General features: G+C 40.0%; 2 long non-coding RNA genes across 2 annotated transcripts in view; one reads left to right on the top strand and one right to left on the bottom strand.

Moving 5' to 3' along the window:
• Positions 1-17,459, top strand: part of LOC109246227 (uncharacterized) — a 61,518-nt gene extending 44,059 nt beyond the window's left edge. The window contains exons 3-4 of the long non-coding RNA XR_002071270.2: positions 6,396-6,445; positions 17,254-17,459. This is a non-coding gene — a long non-coding RNA (uncharacterized LOC109246227). The remainder of the gene's footprint in view (positions 1-6,395; positions 6,446-17,253) is intronic.
• Positions 1,212-17,518, bottom strand: LOC128774244 (uncharacterized). Its single transcript, XR_008418761.1, has 3 exons — positions 17,392-17,518; positions 17,077-17,300; positions 1,212-1,337 (listed from the first exon to the last, which is right to left on the bottom strand). It is a non-coding gene; the product is annotated as an uncharacterized LOC128774244 (long non-coding RNA).
• Between the last annotated feature and the right edge of the window lie 423 nt (positions 17,519-17,941).

Genomic DNA, 17,941 nt, shown 5'->3' on the forward strand with positions numbered 1-17,941 from the left:
AGGGGCACTTGTACCCTAGTGTTTATAGCAGCACTTTCAACAATAGCCAAATTATGGAAAGAGCCTAAATGTCCATCAACTGATGAATGGATAAAGAAGTTGTGGTTTATATATACAGTGGAATACTACTTGGCAATGAGAAAGAATGAAATCTGGCCTTTTGTAGCAACGCGGATGGAACTGTAGAGTGTTACGCTAAGTGAAATAAGTCATACAGAGAAAGACAGATACCATATGTTTTCATTCTTATGTGGATCCTGAGAAACTTAACAGAAGACCATGGGGGAGGGCAAGGGGGAAAAAGTTAGAGAGGGAGGGAGGCAAACCATAAGAGACTCTTAAAAACTGAGAATAAACTGAGGGTTGATGGGCGGGGAGAGGGAGGGAAAGTGGATGATGGGCATTGAGGAGGGCACCTGTTGGGATGATCACTGGGTGCTATATGGAAACCAATTTGACAATAAATTTCATATTAAAAAAAAAAAGAAACCAGTTGGAATCAGACTGGGTTGGGAACAAAGGAAGAAACACAAATTATATTTGAATGGCTGTTTGTCTATATTGTTTTGCAGATGCAAAGTGTGTGGTTGTGGAGGACGAGCTTTAGGTTGGTAATAATAATTAATAATAATAGTGACAACATGGTAAGTGATAGTTAACAATAACATTCCTTACCAAGTCCTTCCAACACAATGGAAATAAGAAGACATACATTTCTTCTTGTAGTTTACAAACTAGTTATTTTGTGAGCTCTAACAAAGCACCGGTATTAAAAAAAAATTCTGAAATAATGAAGGAAAAAGTGTTTACAACACTCTGACCCAGGAGACGGTGTAATTTCAATTTCATGCTTAGTCACAAAATCATCCTGAATAGCTTGTTGAATTCAATCTGCATTGTGGTATGGATTCTGTAGGGGGCCAGCTCTTCCCGCCTTGCTCAGGCTCTGTGTGAGTCACAGGAGGCTCACCCTCCCGCCCCGTTCTTTCTTCTAATCAAATAATTTTTATTGTTATTTGAAAGTTCATTGCACTGAGATAGGTCATCTTTCTGGGATACCGACAAGGTAAAAACCTGGCTCCGATCCATATAAAGCATTCTGAAACCTGTTTGTGATGAATGTTTGGACAAGCTTTGTAGCTGATGTGTCTGTTTAGATGACAACTGAGGCCCGGCCTGGACCTTTGCACTCACCTTCTGTTTATACCATCTATGAGTAATCTCCTGTTGTTCACACCTGGGGGGTGGGGTGGGTGCTGCTTGCCTTCAAATCCTCAGAGTGAAAAAAGCAAAGGGGAAGTAAGGAGCTCATGGTATCTGGAGCCGTTTCAGAGTTTCTGTGAAGTGAGGAAAAGTCGGGGTCATTTCCTTTAACTTCTGAGCTATTAGTCTTAGTTGTCGGCAGCCGGGTTACCTGTGATTGAAGGCCACAAGTGCAAATATTCAAAAGGCAATTTAGGCATGTTTCTGGCTGGGTGTGGGACCTGCTTCAATAAATTCCAGTGGAAAAAAGGAATAATGCTGTCTGCTTAACAGCTTGCTTTTTGGGTTCTTAAAATGACTGACAAAAGAGTAAATGCTCAGTGAAAGTTTTAAATTACACCAAAACTCTCTTCCTTTCCTCGTTCCTGCCAACACGCCAACACACACTTCTTAAATTTTTTTTTTATTTATTTTTTTTTATTTTATTATTATTTTTTTTTATTTATTTTTGGGACAGAGAGAGACAGAGCATGAACGGGGGAGGGGCAGAGAGAGAGGGAGACACAGAATCGGAAACAGGCTCCAGGCTCCGAGCCATCAGCCCAGAGCCCGACGCGGGGCTCGAACTCACGGACCGCGAGATCGTGACCTGGCTGAAGTCGGACGCTTAACCGACTGCGCCACCCAGGCGCCCCTTAAATTTTTTTTTTAATGTTTATTTATCTTTGGGAGAGAAAGAGACAGAGTGTGAGTGGGGGAGGGGCAGAGAGAGAGGGAGACACAGAATCTGAAGCAGGCTTCCAGGCTCTGAGCTGTCAGCACAGAGCCTGACGTGGGGCTGGAACCCACAAACAGTGAGATCATGACCTGAGCCGAAATCAGATGCTCAACCGACTGAGCTACCCAGGCGCCCCTTGCCAACATACACTTCTTAAGTGTCCATTAGATATGTCAGAGATGGATAAGTACAAAGTACTTAGCACAGTTTTCCCGTGGATGGTAAGTACTCAGTGAGTGACGAGTACTTATCCCTATTTAGTACTACTCCCAAGGAGATCATTGCAAATTTTGGTGTGATTTGTCATCTCGTGCAGTGAACGCCTTACCAAGAAGATGTTTTACCATGATGCCTTTTTCTGGTCAGAAGCTGATGTTTGTGATAGCACAGTCCATTCATTGGTCAGAACAATGACAACAACACATGTATGCGAAATCCATTTTCTAGGGGTTTCTACAGGGGTGGTGAAACAAAATCTGTCTGAAAGCCTTGATCCAAACATTGGGCTAATGAGGACATGTGGCCTTAGATGATTTGAAGACTGTGTAAAAGGTTAATGGGTTACTATTTAAAAACATACGTAAAGATTTTTTTTTTTTCAGTTTGGAGGGCTGCGTTTTCTAAGTTCGCACACAAATTCCTTTTTATAGTGGGTAGGCTGCCTTTCTCAGCTGCATACTGTCATTCCTAAACAATCCTAGAGCTAAAAATTTTAAGTGCTGTCACCCAAAATTGCTAGACAGAACTTACTCTTTAATTTGTCTGTCACTCTGTCTGTCACTCCACTTGCACTTTGTGGTGATGCACTGGTTCAACTGTCATATCCTGTGCTCTTTTACAATAATAAAAAAAAAAGAGGCCCCAGTTGTACTCCTGGGATGGCTGGAGCGGTCACCTCCAGCTGCCCAGAGCTCTTCTGACCTAAAACTTTGGCAGTGAGTCCTGCTGACAAAGTGCAAGTAAAGTAACAAATCTTTACTCTTTTACATGAATGATCCCTCACCTAGAAACTGTCAATTAGTAGCAAAGACTCAAACACAGAGCGGCAGAGGATGGGGAGAGATGTAACAACTGGTCACCCCAACCTTTTACTATAAGTGTACTGTAAACAAATGACTTGCTTTAGGTGCCAAGCTCAGCAATGCTTCACAGAGGCAGGTAAGAAGTGCATTCACCTGCCTTTTTCTCACTGTCTGAGCACGGAATTTCTGGAGGGAGCTAGTTGGTTGAACTATGGGGATTCTGTTTGGACTCCACATTTCGATTTGAACGCTCACTTAGGTGGTGTTCAAGGCCGTGACAGGTTCCAGAGGGGAAGGAGTGATGGTGTCACAGTCAAGTCTGTGTGATAGGGTCCCAAGAGGAGTCAAAAAGTAAATTTTGGTTTAATCTCTACCTCCTGACCCAAATCCTTTCTGATTACTGCAGGAAGTCTTTGGGCAGGGGTAGAGGTAAAGAAAGAGCATCTCCTGCACTCCAATGTTATGACATGATCTCTTACTGCTCCCAGCTGGGGACCCTTGGCCCCTGTCAGCGTGGAGGCATACCTTCTTCTCACCTGTGTCAGCCCTGGTGTTAGGCCACCAAGCACATTCGGTATGTGTGCTGTATGCTTACAGAGACCTGAGTAATACAGGGCTTTGTTCTATATTGCTTTTCACATACAAGATTCTTCTAGCTGTGATTTTGGCTTTGACCCAGGGGGAAAGGATGGGGTGCAGGTTGAGGACCATCCTGTTGCTCTTCACTGTGTTGTTCTAAAGCCACACTCTTTTCTAGCCCCTGCCCTAACGCTGGAACTTAGCTTGACCCCTGTGCCTCCTTGACCTTCCATCTACACTGTCCTGTTCTCCCCTAAGCTCATCTACACGCTGGGGGATGAAGGGGTGAGGAAGGTGATCTCCAGTCCCACTGCCTATCAGACAGAGCCCCAGATGGGTTTGATTTTGCAACAAATGCACATCTGGGGCCTCTGTTCTGGGACCTCAGCAACAATAATGGCCTGTATCTTTTTTTAGTTTTTTTAAGTGAACAACTCGATTATTTATTTATTTATTTATTTATTTATTTATTTTTTATTTTTTTTTATTTTTTTATTTTTTTAATATATGAAATTTACTGTCACATTGGTTTCCATACAACACCCAGTGCTCATCCCAAAAGGTGCCCTCCTCAATACCCATCACCTACCCTACCCTCCCTCCCACCCCCCATCAACCCTCAGTTTGTTCTCAGTTTTTAACAGTCTCTTATGCTTTGGCTCTCTCCCACTCTAACCTCTTTTTTTTTTTTTTTCCTTCCCCTCCCCCATGGGTTTCTGTTACGTTTCTCAGGATCCACATAAGAGTGAAACCATATGGTATCTATCTTTCTCTTTATGGCTTATTTCACTTAGCATCACACTCTCCAGTTCCATCCACATTGCTACAAAAGGCCATATTTCATTTTTTCTCATTGCCACGTAGTATTCCATTGTGTATATAAACCACAATTTCTTTATCCATTCATCAGTTGATGGACATTTAGGCTCTTTCCATAATTTGGCTATTGTGAACAACTCGATTTTAATTTTATTTTTATTTTTGAGAGAAAGAGAGGCAGAGAGAGAGAGAGAGAGAGAGAGAGAGAGAGAGAGAGAGAGAATCTTAAGCAGGCTCCACGCCCAGCATGAAGCTTGATGTGGGGCTCGATCTCACGACTATGAGATCATGACCTGAGCCAAAATCAAGAGTCAGATGCTTACCTGACTGAGCCACCCAGGCACCCCAACAACTTGATTTTTAAAGGAAAATTATTCAAGGAAAGAATATTAGGAAAGGTTGGAGGATGTAAAACATTTTAAATACTCCATCTACTGATGATTTCCTTTTTTTAAAAAATCTGTGTTAAGTTTTGGAAGTGTGAACAGGGAGACTTTTTCTGGGTCTTTAATGGAAGGATCAACAGTTGGAGAATATATACCTGCCTCTGCAAAGTTATTTTTTTGACAACTCTGTGGGAGTTGACGCTATCAATTCTCTGTTAGTCTTTTCACGCAGAAATGTTCCAAAATAGTAGATGATGCCCACAGCTCAGTTTACATCTGTCCCCTGACCTCCCAACCTTCCTCCCCTGTGAGGAGCTACTATTTTTCTGATTGGCTTCCTTTCTCTCCTTCTCCTTGAATTTCAGCTAAAGTCCATTTTGGGAACTTGTGCCTAGAGTTTAAAAAACTTTATTGATGAGAGGCTTTGCTCTAATATATAATTAATGAGTCAGAACTTTATGTCCAAGATGCTTTTTAAGTGCCAACAAAGTGTTTTAATTTACATACTAAAGTCTTCATTTTGTTCTGAAACCTTTTGGACTTGCTTAATACATTTATCAAGTATGATTCCGAAAGTTCTTACATGGGCAATGTGCAGTGTGTGTTTAATAGATAACATTAATAAACTCACACTCAATCACAACACTAAAAGCCACTTCCATCTGGATTTACTGGCAATAAAAAGAGACATTACAGAACTTTGGGAATTTGATCAAGGCGCCAAATACTAGTCTTAGATTACAAAACTGTAGACTCTAACTACTTGGGAAAACAAAGCAATCAAGGACAGACTTTTGTTAAAAGCTTTGCACTGTAGATTAATAATTAATGTGTTAAATGTACTTTGTAATAAACTCTATCATCATGGATTACTTTTGATAGCTAAATTGGCAATGATACCCCGACGTGGCTTCATTGACTCCGGCTTTCAATTTTACTTGCTAGATTTATCGGGCTAAATGACAATGAACCTATTCTAGGCCTATTTTAACTTGTTTAGAAATCATAATTAATTTAAAAATATTGATGGAGACTGCAAAAATTATACAAAAATTGGCAAAGTTACAAAAACTAATAATGGGAGAAGGTCTTTAAAAGAGAAAGTGGCATAATCTACTTTTAAGGTAAATAAGTAGCTTTCAGTAGGGGAAAAGCAGTTCAAAGGAACCAATTAATGGTTTTCATTCAAGAGACCATTGAAGGTAGTGTTATCTGATTATTATATGTGGATAATAAAGATGAATAATGCAGTAAGTTAGTCTAAAAATAGTCAAATGTTCCGGAAACAAGTAAATGCTAGATTATAATTATATATATTGTATATAATTTATATTATGTAAATTATAAGTTACATCAACTTTGAGGTCAGGAGTTAGAAGTAGACTTAAGCATCAAATGTTTAGAAGACTGAGAAAACATCCTTTGTGATGTGTTTAAGTCCAGAACTCTCGGCACTTTTTTCAGAAATAGAATATAAATCCCACCAGAATCCTTTAGAACACACAGAGAATAACAAGCCAAATAGACCATCTCTTAGAAAAGTGAATTTTATTTTCCTCAATCTTTGCCTTAACCTTAAGGAAATTGCATTTATTTCTATTTTCATAGGGCACTCCATTTTCAGAAGAGGGATATTCAAGGGTCATGCTGGAGTTAAGGTACAGGGTTACTGCAAAAATCTGTATTTCATCACTTGTTTTGAGAGTCCCTTATTCCCCACCCCCAAGTAACAATAATCTCACACACACTTAGAACTTTACTTGTTGCAAAGAGTTTTTGTTTTTCAGTTGTATGATGCTGTTCATTATTTAAAAACTCACATGAAACAATAGTGTATTTGTTACAGGTATATGTAAATAGATTATGTGGGAAAAAATATACCATTGACAACGGTGCAGACTTCTGTAGAAAGAATAAAGATTGAGGTCTTCATCGAAGAGGACTGGACCCACAAAGCACTCTCTCACACACTGTTTCTCTTATCCTTGAAACACATGTAAGTCCAGTTTGTATAGGAAGTTCCTCTCTATTCATCTCCCAAACAGTTGAGAACCTACTGTGTTTCAGCTGCTTGCGATGTATCAGTCAACAAAGCCCGTGACTTCAGAACCGAAACCCTTGTTTGATACTCTTGTTGATAAAAAATAACAGATGTAAAAAAACAAGTAGATTAAATAGGATGTTAGAGGGTGATAATTAGTATAGAAGAAGAAAAATAAATTTGGAAGGAGGTGAGGGCTTATCCATGGGGATATCTGGGTGAAGGGCATTCCCAGATGAGAGCCCAGTCAGTGTGAGATCCTTAGGAGGAATGTGCCTGTCCCTCTGAGGAAATGCAAAATGGCTCGTGTGGTTGAAGCAGAGTAACGAAGAAATGAAGTCAGACAGACAATACAGACCACTGTAATGTCTTTGGTTCTTCCTTAAAGGAAAATAGGGAGCTATTGCAGGAGTTTGAGCAACAGAGTGACTCAATCTCACGTGAATTTTAGAAGTTCCACGCAGCTGTTGTGTTGAAACAGAGTGTGGATGACAAGGTTCTCAGGCAGACCAGCCAGGAGGCTCACACACTAATTCAGGAGAGTGGTGAGGTGGCTCAGACCCAGGAAGGTCCAGGGGAAGTAGTGAGAAATGGATACAATTTGAACATATTTTGAAGGAATAGCTGACAGGATTTCCCGAGATTGGATGAAGGTAAAAGAGAAGGGCATGTGAAGAAGGACTCCAAGGTTCTTTGACCTGAGCGCCTGGAAGGGTGGAGTTGCCATCAATGGGTATGGGGGAAGGCTGCAGGTAGAACAGGTTTTCGGCGGAAGGCTGGAATTCAGAGGTAGATGTGTGAAGTTTGATACTGTCTTTAAGTCTATGTAGGCCAACTGCCAAGTAGGAAATTAGATTCGAGAGGCCGGATGGAGTTTGGGAAAGGACTCTGGAGTGGATGTATGCCTGCATCTGGTTTTGGGAATTGTCAGTATGGTGATGGTGTTTAAAACCCTGAGGTGGATGAGACTGCCAAAGCTGTGAGGCTGGAGAGAGACAAGAGGACCAGGGACCCAGGCCGTCTTCATGCTTCAGGCATTAAACACATACTTAATGAGCTAAAGATGTAATTGCAATAATGAGAAAGTTCTATGAAGGAAAACCTCATGGGGCTCTGGTGGAAGACGGTCAGCTCAGGGTGAGCCTCCCACAGAAAGTGGCACTATTCATTCATTCATTCATTCATTCAGAGAGCACAAGTGCCAGTGGGGGAGGGGGGCAGAGGGAGAGAGAGAGAGAATCCTAAGCAGGGGCTCAGTGTCAAGCCCCAAGTGAGAGCTTGATCCCACCACCCTGGGATCATGACCCGAGTCGAACACTCAACCGACTAGCCACCCAGATGCCCCAGAAAGTGGCGCTTTCAAGGAGACCTGAAGGAGAAGTAGGAAGGAGTCAGCCAACTAAGACAGAGCAGTTGTCTGAGCAGGCAACCTGGGGCGGCCAGGGGCGGGTGCACACTGAACAGATCACGGGCAAGTGGGGCAAGAACATGGTGTGCCATGGGAGGGTGATGTGAAATGCAGCTGAAGGGAAGGTAGGAGCCAGATTGCGTAAGGGGCCACGTGAGGATTTTGAACTCATGAGCAGTGGGAAGCCATTCAAAATGCTAAGAAGAAAAAGACTATAAAACAATGAATTAAAATCTTTTAGCTGGAAAGAAGTGAATAATGAAGGGCTTCAAGGACAGGGTAATGGAAGTTTCTGCTTAAAATGTGTATTAAATACAAGGGGAGAAAGCAGGATGAATGAATGGCAGAATTGCAAAACCGGCTCTAGAGGTACAATGACTGAGACCAAAATAAGGTGGGATTGTGAGTAATATTTAATTTTGCAGTCATTTTATTTTAAAAAAAGATAAAAACCTCATAAAAGCTAGAGAGGAATAATAGAAACCAGGTATGGTATGGCTGGCGGTGTGATACCCAGACTGAGAGTTGCAGAAGCCTTTTTTTAAGTTGGGAAGAAGAATGGAACTGGGCATGTAAAATAATGAATGCTACAGAAGAGACCAGGTGGCCGGACCTGTTTGTCCTTTGCTGTAATGTTAGAACAGGGCACGGTTAACGAGTGGTGACAAGCTATAGTCTGTCTACAATGAAAATCCAAAAAGAAAAAGAAAAGCCTCTACTAAGGATTGAGGGATATTGGAGGAAGAATGTTTTGACATTATAACACATGATAATAAATTTTGTGGGCTTGCCTTTTCTGAAAGTCTTTAGAAGCTGGGCAGACCAAAGGGTGACAATGTTCAAAATTAGTTAACTATGGTGAATCTTAGCATGCTTTGCTAGTTGGACTTCTTAGTTTTAACTGCCCCTAACCAGGAAACCATTCACGAGGTGAGAGTGATGAGACTTAGTTAGCACAGAGAGACAGGAGAGGGACTTGGTGGTGTTTTGCAGGAAGAGTTACTTGAGGCCAGGATGGGTAGCTGAAAAACAATCATGTATCATTCAGGGAGTTCTGTGGGTTCTCCTCACACAAGATGCACTGTAATTTGCAAATTTGCAAGGCAGATTCTCATCTGCTTGGGAGGGTACTCAAAGGGGGAAGGACACAATTCTAGCCCCTGTTTTTGTGAATACAATGGGCAGCTAATCCTGAATCAAAGGGAATAGCTTAAAGACCTTTTAAGAACTATGAGATTACTTGACAGTCAAATACTAGATAATCTTACAGAAATATTTTAAAGAAATATCTCATTAGCTCACTCATTTGTTCATTCATTCATTCACTTATTCATTCATTCATTCAAAAAATGGTAATCAAGCTCCTCTTTGTGCCAGGAGAAGCACTAAATGCTTGATTGGCCTTTATCCTTACAGAGTCTCTTTTAATGGGGAAAACAAATAGTAAACAAGGAAATGAACAACTTTGATTTGTCCTATGAAAGTAATACACCAGATGGGGAGGTAAGTAATGGGTGTGGCTAGGGCAGGAGAGCCCTCTGAGATCAGGTGTTTAGGGAAGTTTTCTCTGGGGAGGTTATCTGAGCCGCTGATAGTCTTGAGCATTAGATCATCTCCACTCACATGCCCGGTGTTAGGTCAAGGTGTCTTCAATTTAATTTGTCCTTTTCAAAAATCTCCTTATGTGGTGAAGCCTTTATGTCCGTTTATGACAACTTTTAGAAAGCTTAACGCCTCTGCCACTAAAGTTATAGCTTCCATTTACCTGCAGGCATAATTCTTTATTAACATCTATTTTCAACTATGTTAATGCAATGGAAGCTTGGTACCTACAACACTGTAGTTCCCAGGACAGGCTTAAATAGGAAAAGACTCGATTACTAAATAAAATGTTCGCAAACAATTTGCATGTTCAACTGTAGGGGGAGTTAATATTGCTAATAGGAAAAATTCCACTACAAAAATGAATCTAATGGTTACTGGGGATTTGGAAACTTGGAAATATCATCAAAATATAAATATTGGTATAATGCCAAGATTGCATATTATTCTGTATTATTAAATCATAAAAAAACTCAACTTTTATCGCAATCAGGTTTGGAATGCTCAACATTCTCTTGCCATTTAACTAGAACACATTTTTCTAGATACAAATGGATATATTAATTTCCATAAAAGTGTTATCTTTTTACAGTATATTTAATTCAGATCCAGTTCTATTTCCACTAAAATAATTGCTTATAATACACAGACTCGATTTTATATGACTAATTAGAACAGTGTATGGGAAAAAATAGGTTTGCAGGTAATATTGAAATTAAATATGTTAATCTGTACCTCTGTGTGCACATTTTATATGAGCTTTAATTTGCCAAATAAATTATAGTTCTGTGTTTATAAGGTGCCCTTGAAAGAGTGTCCTATTTTTGAGCACTAATACCATGGGGAAACAAATATACAAAGCTTTTAGCTATAGGGCTACACTTGCATAAATTAAGGCAAGAGCTGTTGGTTGGTAAGTAGAGCTATGGTATCCTTAGCTTTTTAAACACTCTGAATTGTTAACACATTTTTTTTTAGTATGGTTACTAATATTAAGATAATAAATAATATTTAGTTTCAATATTGCACCCTTCAGCCAGGGCATAAATTCATTTTGAATGCTGTGTTGAATTAATGTATAATAAACATACTGCAGTTTGCTATCAGGAATTCTCAATGAAATGCAGGAAGTCAGTTCTTTGCTTATGCATTAGCACTGCCAGTCTTGCTCTGTTTAATTTTAGCTATTTATAAAATTGCTCTACTGACAGTCCTCTTTATTTTCACGTGATTGTTTTAAGGTTAACCAGAAATGGTATGGTGTGTCGGTTGTAGTGCTGATGTAGGAAGATAGGTCCTTAACAAAAATCCTTTTCACAATTAGCCACCTGCAGTCGGGACATCCAGCTGCCTAATTGGGTGAATTGTGGGGTTTCCTGTGGGGCGGGGGGGGGGCCTGCCAAGGAGCAGTGGAGTGTCTCAGAAGGGAGTTGGAGCACAGGGGACTTGGGAAAATAATGTTGCCAATGGAAGTAGAATCTGGAATCTGATAGCGGTTGTAGCAATTGCCATTTACTTCTGAGACAAATCAGAGCTGTATCTAAAAATGTTATGTATTATTGTCTAATAGATTGGCTCCTTTTTAGGATATCTATTTAAATAACTTCTAGGACTTTTCCCTTAAAAATGGCTCTGAGGCTTGCATCTTGATGGAGTACGGTGAATTCCCCAGTGACACCCAAGTTTGCAACCACAGAAAGTGGTAAGGAAGCCTTCAAAAAGGATAGAGCTAATGTTACTCTGTATCAGTCAGCTCAGGCTGCCATGACAAAATATTACAGATTGGGTGGCTTGACAGAAATTTGTTTTCTCACAGTTGTCTAGGCTGGAAGTCCAAGGTTAGGCTGCCAGCATGAGACGTTCTGGTAAGAGCTCTCTTTCTGGTTTGCAGATGCCTACCATCTTGCTGTGTCCTCACTAGCAGGGAGAAGGAGTGAGCCCTGGTATCTCTTGTTATAAGGATATTAATGTCATTGAACCAAGGCTCTACTCTTATGACCTCATTTAACCTCAATTACTTCCTTAAAGGCCCCATCTCCAAATACAGTCACATTGGGGGTTAGGGTCTCAGCATGTGAATTTGGGGGGGACACAATTCAGTCCACAGTATACTCTAAATTATTTAAATATGGGGCTTTTAAAATATGGGGGTTCATAACTTCTTTTGGTGCCAAAGAGCACCAAAGAGCCCTTTGGCAGTTTGGTAAAGCCTGTGTATGGACTCCCTCTCAGAACAAAGTGTTTAAATGCATGAAGTAAATTATATAGGGTTACAAAGGAATCTAATTATACAGAAACGCAGTTAGAAAATATTAAAATGCTGTGATCTAGAAATATGGTTCTTTTTTTATTAACAATTAGTTAACATGCTCTAGTAATGGATAAAAATGATATTTTGAAATATTTGCAGTAACTATAATTGGAAAATGTTTGTGTTTTGTATTGGTGACAAAATCACAGGTACTACCAATACTATTGTGGTTGGTTCCTAACATCTGTAATGAAAGGAAATGTAACATTTTAATCAGACCTGGAAATAAAAGTGAAATTTTTGTTTTTATCCAAATTCAAAGACTTTCTTACTTTTATGAATGGACCACAGTCAAGAACCCCTGGATAGGTCACTTTTTGAGATGTGTGTGCAATTTTTTTTTTTTTTTTTTTAATTTTTTTTTTCCAACGTTTTTTATTTATTTTTGGGACAGAGAGAGACAGAGCATGAACGGGGGAGGGGCAGAGAGAGAGGGAGACACAGAATCGGAAACAGGCTCCAGGCTCCGAGCCATCAGCCCGGAGCCTGACGCGGGGCTCGAACTCACGGACCGCGAGATCGTGACCTGGCTGAAGTCGGACGCTTAACCGACTGCGCCACCCAGGCGCCCCGTGTGTGCAATTTTAAAATCTGTTTTTATATTAGTAATGCTTATAATCATAAAAAATATGTCAGCTTTTATTATACTTAATAACAGACTTATTCATAGTTTTTGGTATAGTGGAATTTGGTTTTAAAGAATATTTTAAAAGTTGTGGTTTTCAGCTGGGGCTAAAACCGGTGTAAGTAAGGTTAAAGTGGTAAAATTACTTTAATAACTAACTCCACTTATAAAGAGATTTTACAGGGGCGCCTGGGTGGCTCAGTCGGTTGAGTGTCCGGCTTTGGCTCAGGTCATGATCTAGCAGTTTGTGAGTTCGAGCCCCGTGTCGGGCTCTGTGCTGACAGCTCAGAGCCTGGAGCCCGCTTCAGATTCTGTGTCTTCCTCTCTCTCTGCCCTCCCCCACTCACACTCTCTCTCTCTCCAAAATAAATAAACATTAAAAAAAAAATTTAAAGGGATTATTACAACATGAGGATCCATTTTTAAATTCACTTGCCAAATACAGGCATACTTCCTTTTTGTGACTGACTGATTTAGGAAAGCCATATATTTTATGGGCATTGCTAAAATTCCCATCAAAGAAAAAAATAAATCTGGGTTCAGGCCATATGAAATAGTGCATCTATGATTTTATCTCACAGTAGTTTCTGAGCTTGGTCCTTTCGGAAAAGGAAAATATGTAAGCAAAAAGCAAAACTATTTTCCTTACTGAAGACAAAAGACTGCTTCCCAAAAAAAGCCAACCTAAGAGGAAGCAGTATCTTCAGGAAGAATGGTTGGAATATTGAGAAGATCTACTTGAGTAAAAGCCCTAACATGCCTCTGGGGAGTTAAGCTCTGGGTAAAGAATTCAAGGTACTTAAAACTTCTTTTTAAAAAGCCAGCCCATTTTAAGGGGCAGAAGTTCTGATGATCTGAATCACTTAAGAAATGCTTTAATCCCAGAGGCATACCCAGGCTGCTGTTTCCTATAGCACAAGTTCCAAGATGGGATATATTACAAGAAAAGCAGCCAGGCCTACTCAGGTTAAGTTTGAGGATACAGGGTCTTTTCAGTGAAGTGAGCATTTGGTATTTATGACTTCCTGTTCTGTGTTCCTGTTTCCAGAATCCATAAAAAATATTTGGCTTTTTAGATATTTCATCACCAAATAGAAGAACCTGTCGTTATCATAATGATAGTTTGTAGGACACCCCAAACTTGCTTAAGAAACGTATTTTTACTGTGTTTCCTGGTCAGATGATAAAATTGAGATTTCAGAGGTTTAGTGGTTTGTCCAAGACCACAGCACTGCAGATGTTGTGGTGTTCAGATCAGAACCTAAGTTATTTGTGTCTGAATTTCATGTTCTTTTTACTGGACTCTGTGGCCTTATTAAAATTTTTTTAATGTTTATTTACTTTTGGGAGGGGGAGGGGCAGAGACACAGAATCCGAAGCAGGCTACAGCCACTGAGCTGTCAGCACAGAGTCCGATGTGGGGCTGGAACTCAAGGAGTGTGAGATCATGACCTGAGCTGAAGTCAGATGCTTAAACTATTGAGCGACACAGGCACCCTTCTGTGGCCTTATTTATAGCCTCTTTAAGGAATGGACAGTGACTCACAAGAAATCACATTTCAATAAATATTCAATAGATCTAATTATTGAATATTTAGTCTACAAATATTAATCAAACGGCTACAATGTGACAAGGTGATATGCTAGGCACTGACCTTATAATGTGAACAAAACGGACATGGTCTCTAAGTGAAGCTTACAATCATGTGGGGCAGGCGTGAAATGCATCATTATAGTAAAGTGTGATGATGTAAGAGTTTATGGTACTATGTAGGAGGGACTGGGCCTGCTTTCATGTACATCAGTATCTGAGCATACTGGGTTGTGTCCTTCATAGTGTTCTTCTCACTGCATATACACATACCATTCTCATTCAGAATACGAGTATCGGAGTCTTTCTGCCTGGGTTTTTGAGTCCTTGTTTCTTCATGTACTTGGCTTGTGTGGTCTTGGTCAAGGTTCTTAACTTCCATGTCCCTCAGCTTCATCATCTGTACAATGTGATAACCGTAGTACCTACCTGAAAGAGTTAGTGTGGAGATGTGAGATGATCGTTCTAAAATGCACAGAATGGGGTGCTTGGGTGACTCAGTCAGTTAAGCGTCTAGCTTCGGCTCAGGTAATGATCTCACGGCTCGGCTCGTGGGTTCAAGCCCTGCATCCGGCTCTGTGCTGACAGCTCAGAGCCTGGAGTCTGCTTCACATTCTGCGTCTCCCTCTCTCTCTGCCCACCCCCCTCATACTCTGTGTGTGTCTCTCTCAAAAATAAATAAATGTTAAAAAAATTTTAAAAATGCACAGAATAGGGGCACCTGGGTGGCTCAGTTCGTTGAGCGTCTGACTCTTGATTTTGGCTCGGTCATGATCTCAGGGTTTGTGGGTTCGAGCCCCATGTAGGCTCTGCACTGACAGCGTGGATTCTCTGCATTGGATTCTCTCTCTCTCTCTCTCAAAAGTAAACATTAAAAAAATTTTAAATGCACAGAATAGTCCCTGATACACTGTAAGTAAAATGATAGCTGTTATAATTTTTTGTGGTTTATTCCTCCCTTAGTGCGTGACAAGTGTTCCTTTGAACTTGTGCTTATAGCTTGCTGTGGGTTAATGTCCACAATTAATGCTTGTTAATCCTGATGCCATCTGCCACCTTGTCCAGGCCCTGATGTTTTGACTTCAAACTAGAGTGTCTTTGCAAGTTTTCTATCAGTGTTGATCTGGTCCATTTCATAAAGCTCTGCCTAATACCCGTGTTAAGACTCAGCTTTTCCCCTTTAGTCTTAAAGGAAGCAGAGATGGGCCTCATATCTTTGTTGAAATTCTACAAGGTGCAATTTGAAGTTGGATTGACCTTCAAGCTGACAAAGTAAAATAAACAGTTTTATAAATGAAAATGGCTAATCTGAAATAGATCACAGCTAAGAACTTCATTTTTTATTCATTCTCTTCATACAAGGTTGATATCATACAAGTGAACATCTAATGTTGTACTTCATTGTGGGACTCACCAAAGATGCAGTTAGAGGAAATTGAGGGCACAATGGACTTGCAGAAAACAGAGAATATGTCTGTAGTCCCTTATTTCAGAGAGTTATTATATTTAAATGTAGATATGCCTAATTAAAAAAATAGTTACTAAAATTTTGTTGTTGAATTCTTTTTCTTTTGAACTGTTCTGGATTCCTAGAAATCAACTTAAACTGGCATGTTTTAAAACAGTTTTTTTTTTTTTAAGTATGGCAAAGCATCACATAGTTCAGGAAATCTGCCTGAAGTTGTGGAAGATTAGTTGCTTCAAACTCATGTCCTTTAAAGAGTGCTTTGTAGCAATTTCTGTTTTTTCAGCAAAGAAAATCTATCAATTAAGAACCCACATATTTACCAGAGAAAACATAATAGAAGAAAAAAATTTTTTAACAGTGTGGGGAATAAATCACAGGATCTATACATCTCCGCATACTTACTGACAGCTGAGTTTAGTGCCTTTGCACAAAGGAGAAGCTTTACTACTGGTCTAAGGGCTGCTTCCTGAGATTCGCTGAGCAGTCTGAGCAACTGGCCCTTGTTCTGGTTCTGAAGCTCAAGCTCAGGGAAGGCAGTGGACCCGGCTACATTAGTGGGGAAAGCCTGAGGGTGATAGGTAAGCACTTGCTTGGGGTTGGCTAGACTGTATGGAAACCGTGCACTCATGTTATGTATGGTATAACACCAAGATTGATGGCCTAGAATAGGTGGTCCCCTGCACATTTCCAGAGCAGCCTCTAAGCCTGTTGCAGATCCTTACACACACACGTATACACATGCATACCTAAAGCTGAGCTTGTAAGAGAGCATTTGAACGTTCTAAAGGTCCGAGACCCTATCTCATTCATATATTATCACCTTGGTTCTTGATTTTTGGCTCCAGAAGTTTACAGCTCCCACCGTCCTAGGAAACATTGTTTATCTCTTTGTTCTAATCTTCTTCTGTGTATCTTAGAAATGTAACTCTTCTTGATTTACCCAAGAGGTGCTCGCGACTAGTCTTTCTACCAAGCTGAACATCTCAGCATTTTTAGTATGGTAGTTTTGTGACTTTACATATAAAACTTGATAAATAAGGGTTTATTGAATTGAATTATACATGGCTTAAAGTAAAATGGGTTCAAAGGATGCGCCATCTACACCCAGCAGTGTTAAAAGTATATCTAACTACATTAAATCCAAAATGCATAACAATGGAAAAAATAGGGGGAAGTTTTAGAAATGACATCAAATATAGAGATGTATCCAGTTCTTGACTTAAATTCATATTAAAAGTCCTACCTTCTTATATACTCTTGGTATTCTTAGAACACTGGGTTCCTGTGATGTGTTGTTTTTTCCTTTCACTTTTTGTGTTAATGTTCCAAAGGGAGCAACCAAAATATCATCGTTGATTTAAATCTCTCCGGAGACACCCAGTACCACTGATCGTCTCTTTCCTCTGATTCTCCTCTGCAGAAATTCAGTGTCCAGATGTTTCAGAATCCAGATGGCCTATGAATCCTCTATCACCCAGAAAGGAGGAAAATATGCATGAAAGTGGAACACTGAAAAGAAAAAAAATAATTTAGTGTTGGCAATGTAATGGTGACATACAGGGCTCAAGGAAAAGCTTCCTTTCCTAAAGCAGCAACTTAATAAAATGCATGTTGTAGGCTCTATCAGCAAGCCAAATTTTCATCCCTGCCTCTTCTTTCCATCACCATTAAGAGGCTTGCAGAGATCCACACTGTTTAAAGGGCAGACAGCATGGAAGAACTATCATGTACAATTTAAAGTAGCAGCTAAAATTGGAATGGTCACAAGAAAGCCTGTTTCTTTGCAATTAAATTGACAAGCTGTCTATGATTACCCTAGGGAACTTGGCAGCTGAGTGATAAAAAGACTGCAGAGTGTTGAAAGGTCTAACACAACATACTAGGTGGACAAAGACCACATCTGCTTAATATACTGATTGGGAGAGTTCTGGAATGTACTTGGCTAAATTAGCCGAGGAGGGATACTAATGATACTTTTTCCTCTCTAAGATCCTCTGCTCAGAACCCATTTTAGAAATTACCCACAAATATTTGGAAGCATGCCTTATAAATAGTATAGTGCAATACCTGATGTTATTTAGCATGAACCTATCATTACAAATCACCAG

Source organism: Panthera pardus, unplaced genomic scaffold, assembly GCF_024362965.1.
Source record: "Panthera pardus isolate Hobbes unplaced genomic scaffold, ASM2436296v1 HiC_scaffold_11, whole genome shotgun sequence".
In the NCBI taxonomy this organism is placed as follows: Eukaryota; Metazoa; Chordata; class Mammalia; order Carnivora; family Felidae; genus Panthera; species Panthera pardus.